Below are 16,483 nucleotides of genomic sequence, written 5' to 3' on the forward strand. Positions count from 1 at the left end.
CGAGCCGAGGGTTGCTAAGATTGAGGGCTACTGCGAGGCCACTCGATTACCACGAGTTCATGGCGAGTTTCGACATATTCAGCCGAGATCCTAGGCGAGGCGTTGCCTCATCATTCGTCCCTACGGTGAGGAGTCTTGACCACCGCCCGAGTACCTCCGGCACCTCCATCCTCGACCTCGGCACCGGAGGACCCACTATATGCTTCCACTTGGTGGCGGCCCGGAGGCCCGAGGCGACTTCAACACTTGACCTTCCTTTTTACTTTCATGTTTTTTTACTTTATCTTATTTTCTTGTTTTTAGACTTGTTCACTCAGAAAGGATTTTTCCTTCTGAGTTTATGTTATTTGCATTATCGAGTTGTATTCATTGCTTCATCTTTTTATACACTCGAGGTTATTTTTTTGTTTTTCTTGAGCTTATGAATCCCCTAGGGTATTATGCGTGCGAGATGGTCTTGTCTTCTTGGAAAGTGAGACTTATTCATGGGTATGGCCAAGGTGCTTTGGCACTTGGCCATCTGAGCTCACAACCCATTGGAACACTACTCCTAATGAATTAGCTTCATCAAACGCAACACTAGGAGTCAAGGGAGTACTGTTTTGATTGCTTCTCCCTGCTAGAAATTTTGCAAAACTTAGGAATGTGATCTCATCCTTTGTACAATTGGAATTGGAGTCTTTATTTGAGATTTGGGAAAAGTTGAAGGAGCTACTGAGAAAGTGCACGCAACCTGATTCGGAGTAAATGATTGTTCGGACCTTTTACAACGGTCTGAATCTGAGTACAAGGTAACTCTTGGATGTGGCAGCAAGAGGTACATTAGGTAGCAAGACCCAGGGTGAGGCGCGTCAATTAATTGAAGAAATGGGGTTAAACAGCTACCAATAGAATGCCGGGAGAAGAAAAAAAGTGGCGGTCTCCATGAGATAGATGTAGTGACTTCAATGGTGGCTCAAGTGGAATCATTGAGTAAGAGTTAGATCTTCTAACCCGAGCAGATGTGACCGTGATTACTTACAGTAGGTGTGGTGGAGGACATGCTTTCTCTGATTGCCCGATATCTATTAGTGATGCATCTTCAGTTGAGAACGTCGATTTTGTAGGTAATGTCATGAGGACACAAGGGAACCCGATACTGACCATGACTACAATCACGGTTGGAAGAATCATCCAAATTTCTCGTGGAGCAACCAAGGCCCACAAAAAGGCCATGGGGCCACCGGGTTTCCAACAACAAAGGCGTAAAAGTGGAAAAGCGAGTTTCGAGGGTTTGGAGACCCGAATGATCGATTTGGAGAAGGCCTTGACTAGGTTTATGCAATCGTCAAATACAAGGTTTGAATCAGTTGAGGCAACACTTTGCAACCATACCGCCTCCTTACATAGTCTTGAAAATCAAGTGGGGCAGATTGCGAAGTCCTTATCGGAAGGCCACATGGAGTTTGCCCTAGCAATGCGAGACCAACCCTAGAGGCATGTGAAGGCGATCACTTTGAGAAGTGGTCGTGAGGGTCGGCAGTGAGGCTTCGGGTGAGAAAGCCCGGATGAACACGCGCCCGAGGTTATAAAAATTGAAGAGGAAATATGCAAAGAGAAAGAGGTGGCACCCAGACCTTTCAAACCAAGGATAATGATAAGTGCTTGTGCGATATGAATGCGAAGCATTATTTCCTTATGTTGAGCATTACTTTCCTCGGGTTTTACACTAATATGTGTGTTTTTATGTTACTTTCATGCATGTAGGGTTGTGAAACCAATTATGAAGGAAAGACGCCAATGTGGATCACAATGCACCGATTTTGGACGAAATCTTGCTAAAGTTCAAACGCGAAGATATAAGTCGGGTGCGAGATGCTAGAGTGTGTGCCAACCTCCCCGTATTTGAGTTTACACAAACAATTGGAGGGGCACAAGGACAGTTACTGTTCATAGCCGGCCGAAAATGATAGTTTCAGAGAATCCACACGGGCGTGTGGAAATTACCCATGCCCGTGTGGAAATTCCGCTTGCAGGGCATGTTCCATCTGCGCTCGAGTGGAGTCGCTCGATTCGACCCTATTTAAAAGCCGATTCAGCCCGATTTTTGGTATTCTTTTTTCTCCATCTTTTCCCCAACTTGCGAGAGGACTTGGCTAGGGGTTTTGAGGGGTATTGGCCAAGGTTTTGGGGAAGTTCTACGGCTCCGACATCATGATTCCATTAGGAAGAAGGTTGGTAGGGGAGCTCCGATCGGGCGTATCCTATACGGATGAAGGAATCTTTGGACGACGAGTAGAGGACTCTCCACAAGACCATCGACACGATCATCGAGGGGGTTTCTTTATGGATTCATTGCTTTTACATTCAATTTCTTTGATTGTATTAAGCTCCATGGAGAGCTAAACCCTAGTGGATACTTGGATGATTGTGAACCCTAGGATGCATTCGTTTCATTGAACTTCTTTATTATGCTTCCAATAAATTGATGTTTATTGTGAGTTCCAACCTTGAATGCTTGATTGTATGAACATTTCCCCTAGAGTGACACTAGGGTTGAGAGTTCTTGTTGGTAACCTTGTGAGTGAGTGACACACCACGGCGTTAGACAAAAAGCTAGGTTGGAGAGGGTTGAGAGGGTGAGTCGAGGGAGGTGCAGGGGCGTCCCCATTTTCCCTCCGGCGTGATAGATTCTAACTCCGTTCCTCGAGTTCTTTGCAGCCATAATAGAGTGATTGGTCTAAGGGATGAACCTCAGCTGGGGAGCTAGTTGCTGGCGTGCAATGGAGTGAAGCGTTGAGGTGATCTTAGTATCTAGGAGCTTAATTGTGGCTAGGGACCTTCCGCTTGGACCAAAGGGTTAGGGTCTAAATCTAGGAAGAGATTTATCACTTGGAATCCCTAGAGCTCATTGCAACTCTGTCGCGAGTGCGAGGTGTTGAGATTGTTCGATTTCTCCTCCGGGACATGTATAGAGTTAGGCATAGTTGACCTTAGATTTGGGACTATGTATGTAAGGATTTCCATGACTCACCATTGCATTGATTAGGAAGCATAATAGAGAGTTCTTGCACTTGAAGCGATTATCCTAAGTGAAGCATCATCCGAGTACCCCATCTTTATCGATTGTCTTGCCTCCTCCTTACTTTTGCTCTCTTACATGTTGCTTTTAATTTCTGAGAATTGAATCATTACCACACTTATCATTGTTGATACTCCACATAGCTAAGAATCGAATTAAGTGTCTTTATTCCCTACTCCATGTCGATTTGACCCCGCTCATCCGGGATTATTACTTCGACAAACCCGTGCACTTGCGGGATATAAGCAAGTAGACCTTGTCAGATCACTTATCCCTCTAGATTGAAGAATAACCAAGGGGATGAACAGTACAAGATGTTCCTGAGTTTGTTCAAGCAACTACACATCAATATTCCTTTTGTTGAGGCATTGGCCCAAATGCCGAAGTATGCAAAATTCTTGAAAGACTTGTTGACTAACAAGAGGAATGTAAAGGAGAGTGCTTCAGTGATCTTAAATGCATCTTGCTCGGTGGTCTTACAAAAGAACATGCCGAACAAGAAGAAAGTCCCGGGAAGCTCCATCATTCCATGTAATATTGGCAATCTAGCTGAAGAAATGGCATTGGCGGACTCAGGGGCTAGCATCAACGTCATGCCATACACCTTTCAAAAGCTAGGCTTGGGCGAGCCTAGACCTACTCGGATGACTTTGCAACTAGCGGACCGAACGGTGAGACATCCGAGAGGCATCATCAAGGACGTGCTTGTCAAGGTGGACAAGTACATTTTTCCAGTTGACTTTGTAGTACTAGATATCGATGAGGATGTAGATGTACCATTGATACTTGGGAGGCCATTTTTGCGGACTTCCAAGGCATTGATTGACATGGACGGCGGAGAGCTAACTTTGAGAGTTCACCGAATAAACTGGGTGAATCATTGCTAGGCAGTCCCAAGCCCGACAGTTCACCCTCTACCCTCAAGAGATTTTGCTCATCATGTTTATAAGCCATGGGTAAGAGGGAAACTTTTATCTATGAGCGCCCGTGAGGCAAGATAAGATACGTCAAGCTAAGTGACATTAAACAAGAGCTTCTTGGGAGGCAACCCAAATGTTTACTATTTTCTTAATTTGGTAGTTTAGTGTTGCTTGAATAAATTGTTGAGTGTTGGTGTCTTGATGTTTTATATTACTGTTGTGATTTTATCATGCGTTTTCAAGTTCATCGTGTGTTTTCATGTGAGTTTGGCAAAGTTTTGGTTATTTGAGCTATTTCTCAAGTTTTTCACTGGTATAAATTGCATATTGGGGCAAGCTCTAAATGTGTAAACATGTTCAGAAATTTTCTGCAGAGCCTGCAAAATTTTCTAAGGCTTCCAGAGAAAACACACGGGCGTGTGGAATTAACACACGCCCGTGGTTTTGTATTGCGAGCTCATCAAGAGAAGGCACAGGGGCGTTGACTCACCCCTGTAAACGATCATGTAATCCTTGCATGCCCGTGGGTAATTTCCGCACGGGCGTGTGAAGTCCTGCAGAGATTGGCAGACTTTCCCAAAAGCACACAGGGGCGTGGACTCGCCCCTTTGGGCGACCTTGTTAAAATCGCACGAGCGTGCGTAATTTCTGCACACCTGTGCGAATCTCTACAGAGAAGCTCTCTTCATCCAGAGAACACAGGGGTGTGCGCTTGCCCCTGTGGGTTGGGCTAGTGAATGCCCACGCCCGTGCGGAATTTCCACACGGGCGTGCGAAACACTTAGCAATTTTTCTCGGATGTCCAGAGCTGCCCCTGTTGGTCGGGCGCATAGGCGTGGGTATTTTTCACACGGCCGTGTATTTGTGTTTAGAGGCAATGAGTGTTTTCCTGAGAGCACACAGGGATGTGTACGTGCCCCTGTGAAGCTTTCCAGTGGAGGTACACGAGGGTGTGTAATTTCCACATGCCCGTGTGGATGCGCAGAATTCCAAGAGTCGCGAGTTTTTCTTTAAAAATCTTTGGTTATTCTCTTCTTCTTTATCTCCAATCACCCGAAAACCACTCCTAATCAACTTCTCGGCCTTTCACCATTGTTTTAGAGGATTTTTCTTCACATTTCGTGCCGATTTTCAGAGTACTATCATCTATTGCATCGATAACCCTTCTTATCCTCTTTTCTTCGGAAATCCTGGGTTTTTGTTGGATTGAGGATCTTGAGTTGTACCAATTTTCATGATATAATGTCTTATGCATGTTTAGGAAGTCTTTAGGGGTGGTTTTAAGTTGAAGTTTTGGAGAATTGGTGCACAACCGTGCGGTTTTCACACCCGCAGATCCACATGGGCATGGGTAATTTCCACAGGCCCGTGTCGAATTCTGCAATATACTGTTTCTGAGTTTATTTGATCATTTCTTCCTCATTTATCACAAGAATGGCACCGCACTCGAGGAGGCAAGAAGGCAAGCGCCCTAGGAAGCCTTCACTCGAGTTAGAACACATTGTATTTCTGAATCCTAAACATCAAGCTCATTTCGAGTGGCTATCGAGGCTTAGGTTTGGCCAATCCTGGTTTGTGGACCTGAGTGTGCTAAGTGGGGTCCAGCGGGGTGATGAGTTAATTAGGGAGTTGGAGGCGCTGATGGTCATAGGAGGCTGACAGAGGTTGTTGTCTATAAAAGAGCCAGTTTTTCTGGCGCTGACTTTGGAGGTGCTGGCGTCTTTTAAGTTTGTGGATGACATACAGTTTAGAGTGTTCCATCGTCAATTTGCTATGAGTATTTTTGAGTTTTCAGTTTGCATGGGCTTGTACAACGAGGCATATATAGAAACCGAGGAGTATGGACATCTACCAACAGATTACTTTCGCACCTTTAACCCACAGTAGGCTTACCAGGTCTTGTGGGGACAGGGGCAGCATGAACCGGGAGTATCCAAGGCCACATGTTTGTCTCGGCTAAGCTACAAATATTTATTCGCTGTCATTAGCAGATCTAAGGATGGCCGAGGTGATAACACTAGTACTCTGAGCCGATAGAGTCTGTTTTATCTATATTCCATGGCTAGGTCCGTGCCTATTCATCTTGGGCACGTTGTGGCAGATTACATGCGATACGATGCCTAGAATGGGAGAGTAGCAGTATTTTTTGTTGGTCCGTACATTACTAGACTTATTCTACGGATGGGTCTCAGTGATGCTCTTCGGGATACCGATCAGACAGTTATTCCCTCTCCGCTTGGACTCGATACTCTCAGGATGATGGGAGTGGTGCGCAGATATGGGTCTGGATCTTACATTTTAGCCACTACCATTACTGAGAGCGCCGAGGGCGGCAGGGATGCAGTGGAGTGTTCCGTACCGACGGCGACCGAGACCTCAGGGTGCCTAGGTACCCTTTCAGGAGCCTATGATCATATAGAGAGGCTTGAGAACATTGTGAGTGTATTACGGTCTGAGATCATCGAGATACGGTCGATACAGTCAGCACAGTATGTCGATTTGATGGCACATTTTGACTTCTTATGACAGCTATTGAGAAGCAGATCCCCAGCCCCTCTAGCCTCTTCTTCACCACCTCCACTAGCACCCCTTGATCTAGCACCAACAGCAGCAGAGGATCTAAAGCGCGGCATCGACACTTGTTTTTATTTTCCTCATCTTTTACTTCTGCATTTTATTTTAGACTTCTATACTCAGAAAGGACTTTCCTTCTGAGTTTATTTTATATCTCAAGTTGTATTCATTGTCTTATCTTTTATATACTCGAGTTATTTTTGTTTTTATTGAGCTTCATTGAACCCCCTTGTGTATACGTGCAGATGGTCTTGTCATCATGGGAATTGAGACTTTGTCATGGGCACAGCCAAGGTGTTTCGGCACTTGGCTGTGTGAGCTTCACAACCTGTTGGAACAACACTCCCAAGGTCTTAGCTCCATCAAATGCAACACTAAGAGTCAGGGGAGTATTGTTTTGCTTGCTTCTCCCACATCCTAATCCAATTGATTTACATTATGAATGAGCTTGCATGTTGATAAGTGATTGTGTGATATGAATGCGAAGCATTCTTTCCTTATGTTGAGCATTACTTTTCTCAGGTTTTTACATTAATATGTGTGTTTTTATGTTACTTTTATGCAGGTATGGTTGTGAGGCCGAGTATGAAGGAAATAGGCCAATGTGGATCATAATGCACTTATTTTGGAGGAGATCTTGCTAAAGTTCAAACGCGAAGACATAGGACAGGTGTGAGATGCTAGAGTGCGTGCCAACCTCCTCGCATTCAAGTGAGCACATCCATTTGGAGGGGCACAAAGGCAGTCCCACTCGAGCATTCCGACCTACGCATATAAGAACAAGAACCCCACCAACATGTATATCATTGAAGAAGCAAGTGATTCAAGACGTGAACGTGTGCCCGTTTGCGTTACCCCATTGAAAGTATGGAATTGGGAAGTTATTCGGGGCCGAAGGCGTAGAAAAAGCAACTGCGGCGATTCTTTGTAGTAGCACTTTGTTCACGAGGCCGAGAAATCGAGAAAGCAGAGAACCCACATGGCGTGTGGAAATTATCCACGCCCGTGTAGAAAGTTCACTGCAGGCGCATGTATTATCACGCCTGAGTGGGCTGCGATTCGACCCTATTTAAAGCCCGATTCAGCCCCGATTTTTGGTATTCTTTTCTCCATCTTTTTCCCCAACTTGCGAGTGGGCTTGGCTAGGATTTCAAGGGGTATTGGCCAAGGTTTTGGAGAGGTTCTACGGCTCGACATCGTGATTCCATTAGGTAGAAGGTTGGTAGGGGAGCTTCGATCGAGGCGTATCCTATACCGGACGAAGGAATCCTTGGACGACGAGTAGAGGACTTTGCACAAAAACATTGACATGACCATCGAGGGGGTTTCTTTATGGATTCATTGCTTTTAAATTTGAATTCTTTGATTGTACTTAGCTCCTTGGAGAGCTAAGCCCCTAGTGGGTACTTGGGTGATTGTGAACCATAGGATGTATTCGTTTCATCTAACTTCTTTATTATGCTTCCAATAAATTGATGTTTATTGTGAGTTCCAATCTTGAATGCTTGATTGTATGAACATTTCCCCTAGAGTGACACTAGGGTTGAGAGTTCCTTTTGGTAACCTTGTGAGTGAGTGACACACCACGAGCGTTAGACAAAGCTAGGTTGGAGAGGGTTGAGAGGGTAAGTCGAGAGAGTGCAGGGGCGTCCCCTTTCCCCTCCGGCGTGATAGATTCTACCTCCATTCCTCGAGGTTCTTTGCGGCCATAATAGAGTGAATGGTCTAAGGGATGAACCTCCAGCTGGGGCCTAGTTGCGCGTGCAATGGAGTGAAGCGTTGAGGTGATCTTAGTATCTAGGGGCTTAATTGTGGCTAGGGGACCTTCCGCTTTGGACCAAAGGGTTAGGTCTAAATCTAGGAAGAGATTTATCACTTGGAATTCCTAGAGCTCATTGCAATTCTATGCGAGTGCGAGGTGTTAAGATTGTTCAATTTCCCCTCCGGGACATGTATAGAGTTAGGCATAGTTGACCTTAGATTTGGGACTATGTATGCAAGGATTTCCACAACTCACCATTGCATCAGTTAGGAAGTATAATAGAGGGTTCTTGCACTTGAAACGATTATCCTTGGTGAAGCATTATCGGATTACCCCATCTTTATCGATTTCCTTGCCTCCTCCTTACTTTTGCTCTCTTACTTGTTGCTTTTAATTCCAGAGAATTGAATCATTATCACACTTATCATTGTTGATACTCCACATAGCTAAGAATCGAATTAAGTGTCTTTACTCCCTACTCACTGTGGATTCGACCCCGCTCACTCGAGATTATTACATGGACAAACCCGTGCACTTGTGGGATATAAGCAAGGGGACCTTGTCACCTCTCTACCTTCAAAAGATTATGTTCATCATGCTTTCAGCATATGGATAAGAGGGAAACCTTTATCTATGAGCCCCCGTTAGGTAAAGTCAGGTGCGCCAACCTTAGTGACGGTAAACAAGCGCTTCTTGGGAGGAAACCCAAGTTTTTACTGTTTTCTAGTTTTTAGTTTTGTACTTGCATGAATAAGTACTTGAGTGTTGGTATCTTACTTTTTACATCCTATTGCTGTACTTTTCTCATAGATCATTGGTGTTTTCAAGTGCTTAATTGTGTTTGGTGAAGTTTTTTGGTCGTTTGATCATGTTTCTCATGATTCTCTGGTCAATTTTGCATAGCAAATGTAGGCACTATATGTGTATAAGTGTGAAGAATTTGTTTGCAGAGTTTGTAATTTTTTTCGAGCCATCCAGAGAAGGCACACGGTCATGTGGAATTTCCACACGGGTGTGTGTTTCTCTTCAGAGCTCAACTTCTCCATCCCGAGAAGACACAGGGGTGTGTGAATGCCCCTATAAAATGACCATGTGACTGTCACACACGCCCGTGGGTAATTTCCACACGGGCGTGTATTTCTTAGCAGAGTTGAGAGCTCTATCACGAAAAGATATAAGGGCGTGTGTCTACCCCTGTGGATGACCCTGTGAATTACACACAGGCGTGGGTATTTTCCACACGCCCCTGTGAAACTCTACAGAGAGTTCTCATCTATCCTGAGAAGACACAGGGGCGTGTGAGTGTCCCTCTGAGTGACCCTTGTGAAGATCCACGCCCGTGTGGAATTTCCATACAGGCTTGTAAAATACTTAGAGAAATTTCTCAGAGGGACAGAGAAGCCACAGGGGCGTGTGGGTGCCCTAGTGGGTTAGCACATGAGCATGGGGAATTTTAAACGCTCGTGTGGATGCGTTCAGAGGTAAAATGTGTTATCCCGAGACCACACAGTGCGTGTGAGTTCCTTGTTGAGCTCACCATTCGAGTTACCCGGGCGTAGGTATTTTCCACACGCCTGTGTGGATGTGTAAAACGCCAAGAGGCATGGCTTTTCTTTAAAATCTATTCGCATTTCTTTGTCTTTACAGTCCCAAACACTCAAAGAACACATCCTTGCACTTTCCCAACTCATGACAGTCGTTTTAGAGGGATTTCACTCGAGTTTTCATGCTATTTTCAAGTTTTTCATCGTCATCTTGTTTGTAAACCATCATTCTTTCTTATCTTCGCCAATCTTGATTTATTTGGTTTAAACTGGTGGTTGTTGTTTTGCTTTAATGATTAAATGGTTGGTGCATGTATTAGAGTGGTTTTCAAGTGAAATGTTTATGGATTTTTGTGATTTTCGCCTACTGGCTATGCAGTTTTCACGCCTTGTGGATTCATACGGGGGTGAGGAATTCCACACGGCCGTGTGGATTTCTGTTATACTGAGTTATGAATTTATTTGATCGATATTCTATTCAATTCTTGCAGATATGGCTCCCAGTACAAAGAAGGCGGCAAACAAGCTTCCCCGAGAGCCCTCGCTTGAGCCTAAGTATATAGAGTTCTCGATTCCCGAGTACTAGGCTCGATTTGAGAGTTATCGAGACTCAAGTTTGAGCAGACATATTTCCCTCACTTGAGTGCACTAAGAGAGGTTTAGCAAGGCCATGAAATAGCCGATGAGATTGACGAGCTGCTTGCCGTAGGTAGCTTGATTATACGATGAGGCTTTTACCGACAATGAGGAGTACTACCGACTACCTACCGACTATCCTGGTAGCTTAACTCTCGGAGAGCTTACAGGGCCTTATGTGGCTATCGTCAGTATGAGCTGGGAGTATCAAAGGCCACTTGCCTTTCCCAACCGAGTTATAGATACATCCACCCAGTCCTAAGCAGATCGGTGAGTGGTCATGGTGACAGTACCCGAATTATGAGGTGGCAGGAGTTACCTTACTTATATTCCATGGTATAGAGCGAGCCACTACATTTGGGGCACATTGTTGAAGATTACTTGAGGCACCAGGGCGAGTATGCGAGAGTAGGGGTCTATTCACAAGTCTATACATCACTAGACTCATCATGGTGATGGGTCTGATAAACGCTATCAGGGGAGCCATGAAGACTATTATATCGTCTCCTCTTAGCATAGAGACAAACCAGGAGTCTATGTGATGATCATGTCCCCAGCTGAGATAGTCGAGGCAGAGGAAGATGCAGTAGAGGGGTGTCAGTAGGTTCCCGAGCCTCAGCCTGAGCAAATAGAGACAGAGGCACCTTCCACAGCATAGGAGCCACCGCCCGTGCGTACATTTACTCCCAGTCGAGCCCATGATCAATTTGAGAGGCCCGAGAGTGCTGTAGGAGTATTACAGGCAGACTTAGCTAGTGGTCGCTGCACATAGGCCGTGAACCACACAAAGGTTATGGTGTGTCTCAATGTTTTATAGCAGATTCTAGAGTGAGAGACGACATCCGCATTCATTATGAGACCTCTGACAAGGTCCCCTTGCTTATATCCCGCAAGTGCACTGGTTTGTCAAAGTAATAATCCCGGGTGAGCGGGGTCGAATCCACAGGGAGTAGGGAGTAAAGACACTTAATTTGATTCTTAGCTATGTGGAGTATCAACAATGATAAGTGTGGTAATGATTCAATTCTCAGAAATTAAGAGCAACAAGTAAGAGAGCAAAAGTAAGGAGGAGGCAAGGCAATCGATAAAGATGGGATACTCGAATGATGCTTCACCTTGGATAATCACTTCAAAGTGCAATAACTCTCTACTATGCTTCCTAATCAATGCAATGGTGAGTCGTGGAAATCCTTACATACATAGTCCCAAATCTAATGTCAACTATACCTAACTATATACATGTCCCGGAGGAGAAATCGAACAATCTCAACACCTCGTACTCGCATAGAGTTGCAATGAGCTTTAGGGATTCCAAGTGATAAATCTCTTCCTAGATTTAGACCTAACCCTTTGGTCCGAGTCGAAGGTCCCTAGCCATAATTAAGCCCTAGATACTAAGATCACCTCAACGCTTCACTCTATTGCACGCGCAACTAGGCCCCTAGCGGAGGTTCATCCCTTAGACCATTCACTCTATTTATGGCCGCAAAAGAACTAGAGGAACGGAGATAGAATCTATCACGTCGGAGGGGAAAAAGGGACGCTCCCTGCACCTCTCGACTCACCCTCTCAATCCTCTCCAACCTAGCTTTTGTCTAACGCTCGTGGTGTGTCACTCACTCACAAGGTTATCAACAAGAACTCTCAACCCTAGTGTCACTCTAAGGGAAATGTTCATACAATCAAGCATTCAAGGTTGGATCTCATAATAAACATCAATTTATTGAAAAGCATAATAAAAGAAGTTCAATGAAACGAATACATCCTAGGGTTCACAATCACCCAAGTACCCACTAGGGGTTTAGCTCTCTATGGAGCTAAGTACAATCAAAGAAATCAAATGGAAAAGCAATGAATCCATAAAGAAACAGAATCAATGGTCGTATCGATGGTCTTGTGGAAAGTCCTCTACTAGTCAGTCCAACGATTCCTTCGTCCGGTATAGGATACGCCTCGATCGAAGCTCCCCTACCAACCTTCTTCCTAATGTAATCACGATGTTGGAGTCGTAGAACCTCTCCAAAACCTTGGCCAATACCCCTCGAAACCCTAGCCAAAGCCCTCTCGCAAGTTGGGGAAAAGATGGAGAAAAGAATGCTGAAATCGGGGCTGAAATCGGCTTTAAATAGGGTTGGAATCGGGTGACTACACGGGCGTGTATGATGTCACACGCCCCTGTGGAATTTCCACACGGCCGTGGATAATTTCCACACGGCCGTGTGGATTCTCTCAACTCTGCTCATTTTTCGGCCCGATCGTGAGCGATAGCTGCTACAATGTTTGCTACGGTGATTTCCCTACGATGAATCTGCACTCGTACTTTGCCAAAAAAATACTCCCGAATCCACTTTTTCATCGAGGTAACATAAAGCGGGCACTGCGTTTATGCCATGGGTCGCTTTTGCTTCTTTCAATGACGGATAGGTTGATGGAAATCTTGTTCAATGTGCATAAATCAGAGTGCTTGAGTGTGACTGCCTTTGTGCCCCTCCAAATTGTTGTGCTCACTCAAATACGAGGAGGTTGGCACACACTCTAGCATCTCCCACCCGACCTATGTCTTCGCGTTTGAACCTTAGCAAGATTTCCTCCAAAATTGGTGCATTCTAATCCACATTGGCTTTTTTCCTTCATAATTGGTTTCACAACCCTACCTGCATAAAAGTAACATAAAAACACACATATTAGTGTAAAAACCCGAGAAAAGTAATGCTCAACATAAGGAAATAATGCTTCGCATTCATATCGCACAAGCACTTATCAAACTCCCCCACACTTAAGCTTTTGCTTGTACTCAAGCAAAAATTAAAACGTTATGCGCATAGATGAAGGAAATATTGGAAGTGCTTGGCCTTAGGTTCACCAAAGCATACAAAGAGAGCATTCTACAAGAAAAGGGAAATTTCAACATGAAATACGAAAAATCAATTCTCTACCTAAAAACTTGAATCAAAAAGTACAACAAACCCGAAATCGTGTACGTGTGTGAACTCACTCAAAACAACCCAAGGTATAATCCTCAAAATTCTAAGTATAAGGCACTTATTTATTTACAAAAGTGACAACAATTTCAAAGATGGTAGTAGCTTCACACATCCTCTAATATAGCCCTTTCCAAAGCGGCCGCTAAGGTGGCTTTCACACTTTCGAGGTGGTAGCTCTTTCTACCCGAGTGGTAGCTTTCACTCATCCTATGAGATAGCTCTTTCTCTCATTAGGGCATAACTAGTATCCCGACTTCGAGAGTAGCTTCATACTTCATAGGTGGTAGCTCTTTCCACCCAACAAATACAAATAAACTATTTTTGTTTCTTTTTTTCTTTGCATTTTTCAATTTTTCAGAATTTGCACAAGAAACAAGTATAACTAGTCCCTTTAACATCAAACTTGAGTTTCCAATAGAGTTTAAAGAGTGAGTAGTGTAACAAGTATAAATCGGGTAAAAATTCCTAGAAATTCAAGCAAGAACTAAAAGCATGAAAAACATTCAATGTTAGAAATTCTCCTAAACTCAAGAATACAATGCTTGCAACTAAGGTGAACCGCCATTGGCTATGTGAGCATATACAATCAAGAACAATAGAAAAGATGAGTGCACTATGAAACTCCACCCCCACACACACACTTAAGTTGTACATTGTCCTCAATCTACACATGCAAGCCCACTCATAATTTATGTCAATGAAGATTATATGTGGGGGAAGCAACCAAAACAATACTCCCCTTACTCCTAGTGTTGCGTTTGATGGAGCTAAATCCTTGGGCGTAATGTTCCGACGGGTTGTGAAGCTCACACGGGCAAGTGCCGAAGCAACTTGGCTGTGCCCATGACAAAGTCTCAATTCCCATGATAACAAGACCATCTGCACGCATACACGAGGGGGTTCAGTGAAGCTCAATAAAACAAAAAAAACAACTCGAGTATACAAAAGATAGAGCAATGAATACAACTCGAGACAACAAAATGAAAATAAACTCAGAAGGAAAATCCTTTCTGAGTATACAAATCCAAAATAAAATGCAGAAAATAAAATGCGAAAAATAAGAACAGAGAAGGTAAAGACGCCTCAAGTGTCGGTGTCAATAGCTACTACATCTGCTTCCGCTGCTGGTGAAGATGACGCTGGTGCTGCAAAATAAATGAAGATTGGCAAAGAAAAGAGAAAGAGAAGCTTACCGACAAAATGAGAATGAAAGACTATAAAACGGCCGGAAAACTCAATTAACAACCCTCTAAAACAATGGTGAGAGGTCAGGATAGAGCAAAGATGTGTTCTAAAAACGTTTGAGGGTGAAAAGATAAAGAAAACTAAAAAGATTTTAAAGAAAACCTGTGGTTTTAGCATTTCTGTGCATCCACACGGGCGTGTGGAAACTACCCACGGCCGTGTGCCGGACCCACAGGGGCAGAAGCACGCCCCTGTGTACTCTCCATGCAACCGAGAAAATTTCTCTAAGACCAACGCCCGTGCAAAAATTCCACACGGGCGTGGACATTCACAGGCCCAACTCACAGGGGCAAACGCATGCCCCTGTGTCTTCTCGGGATGGAGAGATCCTCTGCAGAGATTCGCACAGGCGTGTGAAAATTACCCACGCCCGTGTGTGGTTCACAAGGTCGCCCACAAGGGCGAGTCCACGCCACTGTGTGCTCTCGGGATAAACCGCCCAACTCTGCAGGAATTCACACGCTCGTGTGGAAATTACCCACGGCCGTGTGACAGTCGCATGGTCGTTCACAGGGATAGCCGCACGTTCCTGTGCGTTCTCTGGATGAGCTCGCAGTGCAAATCCACGGGCGTGTGGAAATTCCACATGCCCGTGTGTTTTCTCTGGATGCCTTAGAAAATTTTGCAGGCTTTGCAGAAAATTTTTTAACATGTTTACACACTCAGAGCCTGCCCTAATATGTAAGTTTTACCAGTGAAAAACATGTGAAATAGCTCAAACGACAAAAACTTCACCAAAACACATGAAAGCACAAGATAACACCAACGGTCAACAAGAAAAGCATAGCAATAGCCTATAAAAATCAGAACACCAACACTCAAGCTCTTATTCATGCAAACAAAAACTAAAAAATAGGAAAACAGTAATTGTTTGGGTTGCCTCCCAAGAGGCACTTGTTTTACGTCACTAAGCTTGACGTACCTCTTCTTTACCTTATGGAGGCTTGAAAAGAGTATGTTCCTCCTGACTAGACATTGCATACCTACTTCCATTAAACCAAAAATTTGCTTGCCGGGGTGGAATATTTGTTGGAGAGTCCAACCATCTTCCCTTTGGCCTCAAAGGAAACAATTTAGGTTGGGAATTGTCCAAGCTCAGCACAGGTGGGTCATTGGATGGCTTCAATCTCCTACCCACGTCTTCTTCCAAACCCAAAACCTCTTTCTTTCAATTTATGAGTTGATTAATCCCAAAGAGAGATGCTTGCTCCATTATCTTAGGATTTGCATCTTCTTCCATTTCAACTTGAAAGCAATATGTCTTAACCAACTCTCCTTGCACCATTTCTTGCTCACAAACATACTGTCAACCCAGACAATTATCACATTGAATGAACGGTTCTTCTTCTTAATTGTCATTCACTACCACATCTTCTCTATAAGGAACTTGACTTGCTTGCTCAAATACTTGTTATTCCCCGGAGAGTTTGTCAAGTATCCCTTCTAGTTGATGCTCAAGGTTTTTATAGGAGGCTTCATGACATCTTCGTTTGGTCTCCATATTTTGGACGCAGACATCAGATGCTTCAATAAAGTTAGCTAATATTCTTTGTAACTGAAATGCATCCTCTCTGTGTATCTCACCCGTTTGACATTCCTCTTGAGGTGTGACAAGGTCCCCTTGCTTATATCCCGCAAGTGCACGGGTTTGTCAAAGTTATAATCCCGGGTGAGCGGGGTTGAATCCACAGGAAGTAGGGAGTAAATGCACTTAATTCGATTCTTAGCTATGTGGAGTATCAACAATGATAAGTGTG

This window comes from Dioscorea cayenensis, unplaced genomic scaffold (genome assembly GCF_009730915.1).
Source record: "Dioscorea cayenensis subsp. rotundata cultivar TDr96_F1 unplaced genomic scaffold, TDr96_F1_v2_PseudoChromosome.rev07_lg8_w22 25.fasta BLBR01000146.1, whole genome shotgun sequence".
NCBI lineage: Eukaryota > Viridiplantae > Streptophyta > Magnoliopsida > Dioscoreales > Dioscoreaceae > Dioscorea > Dioscorea cayenensis.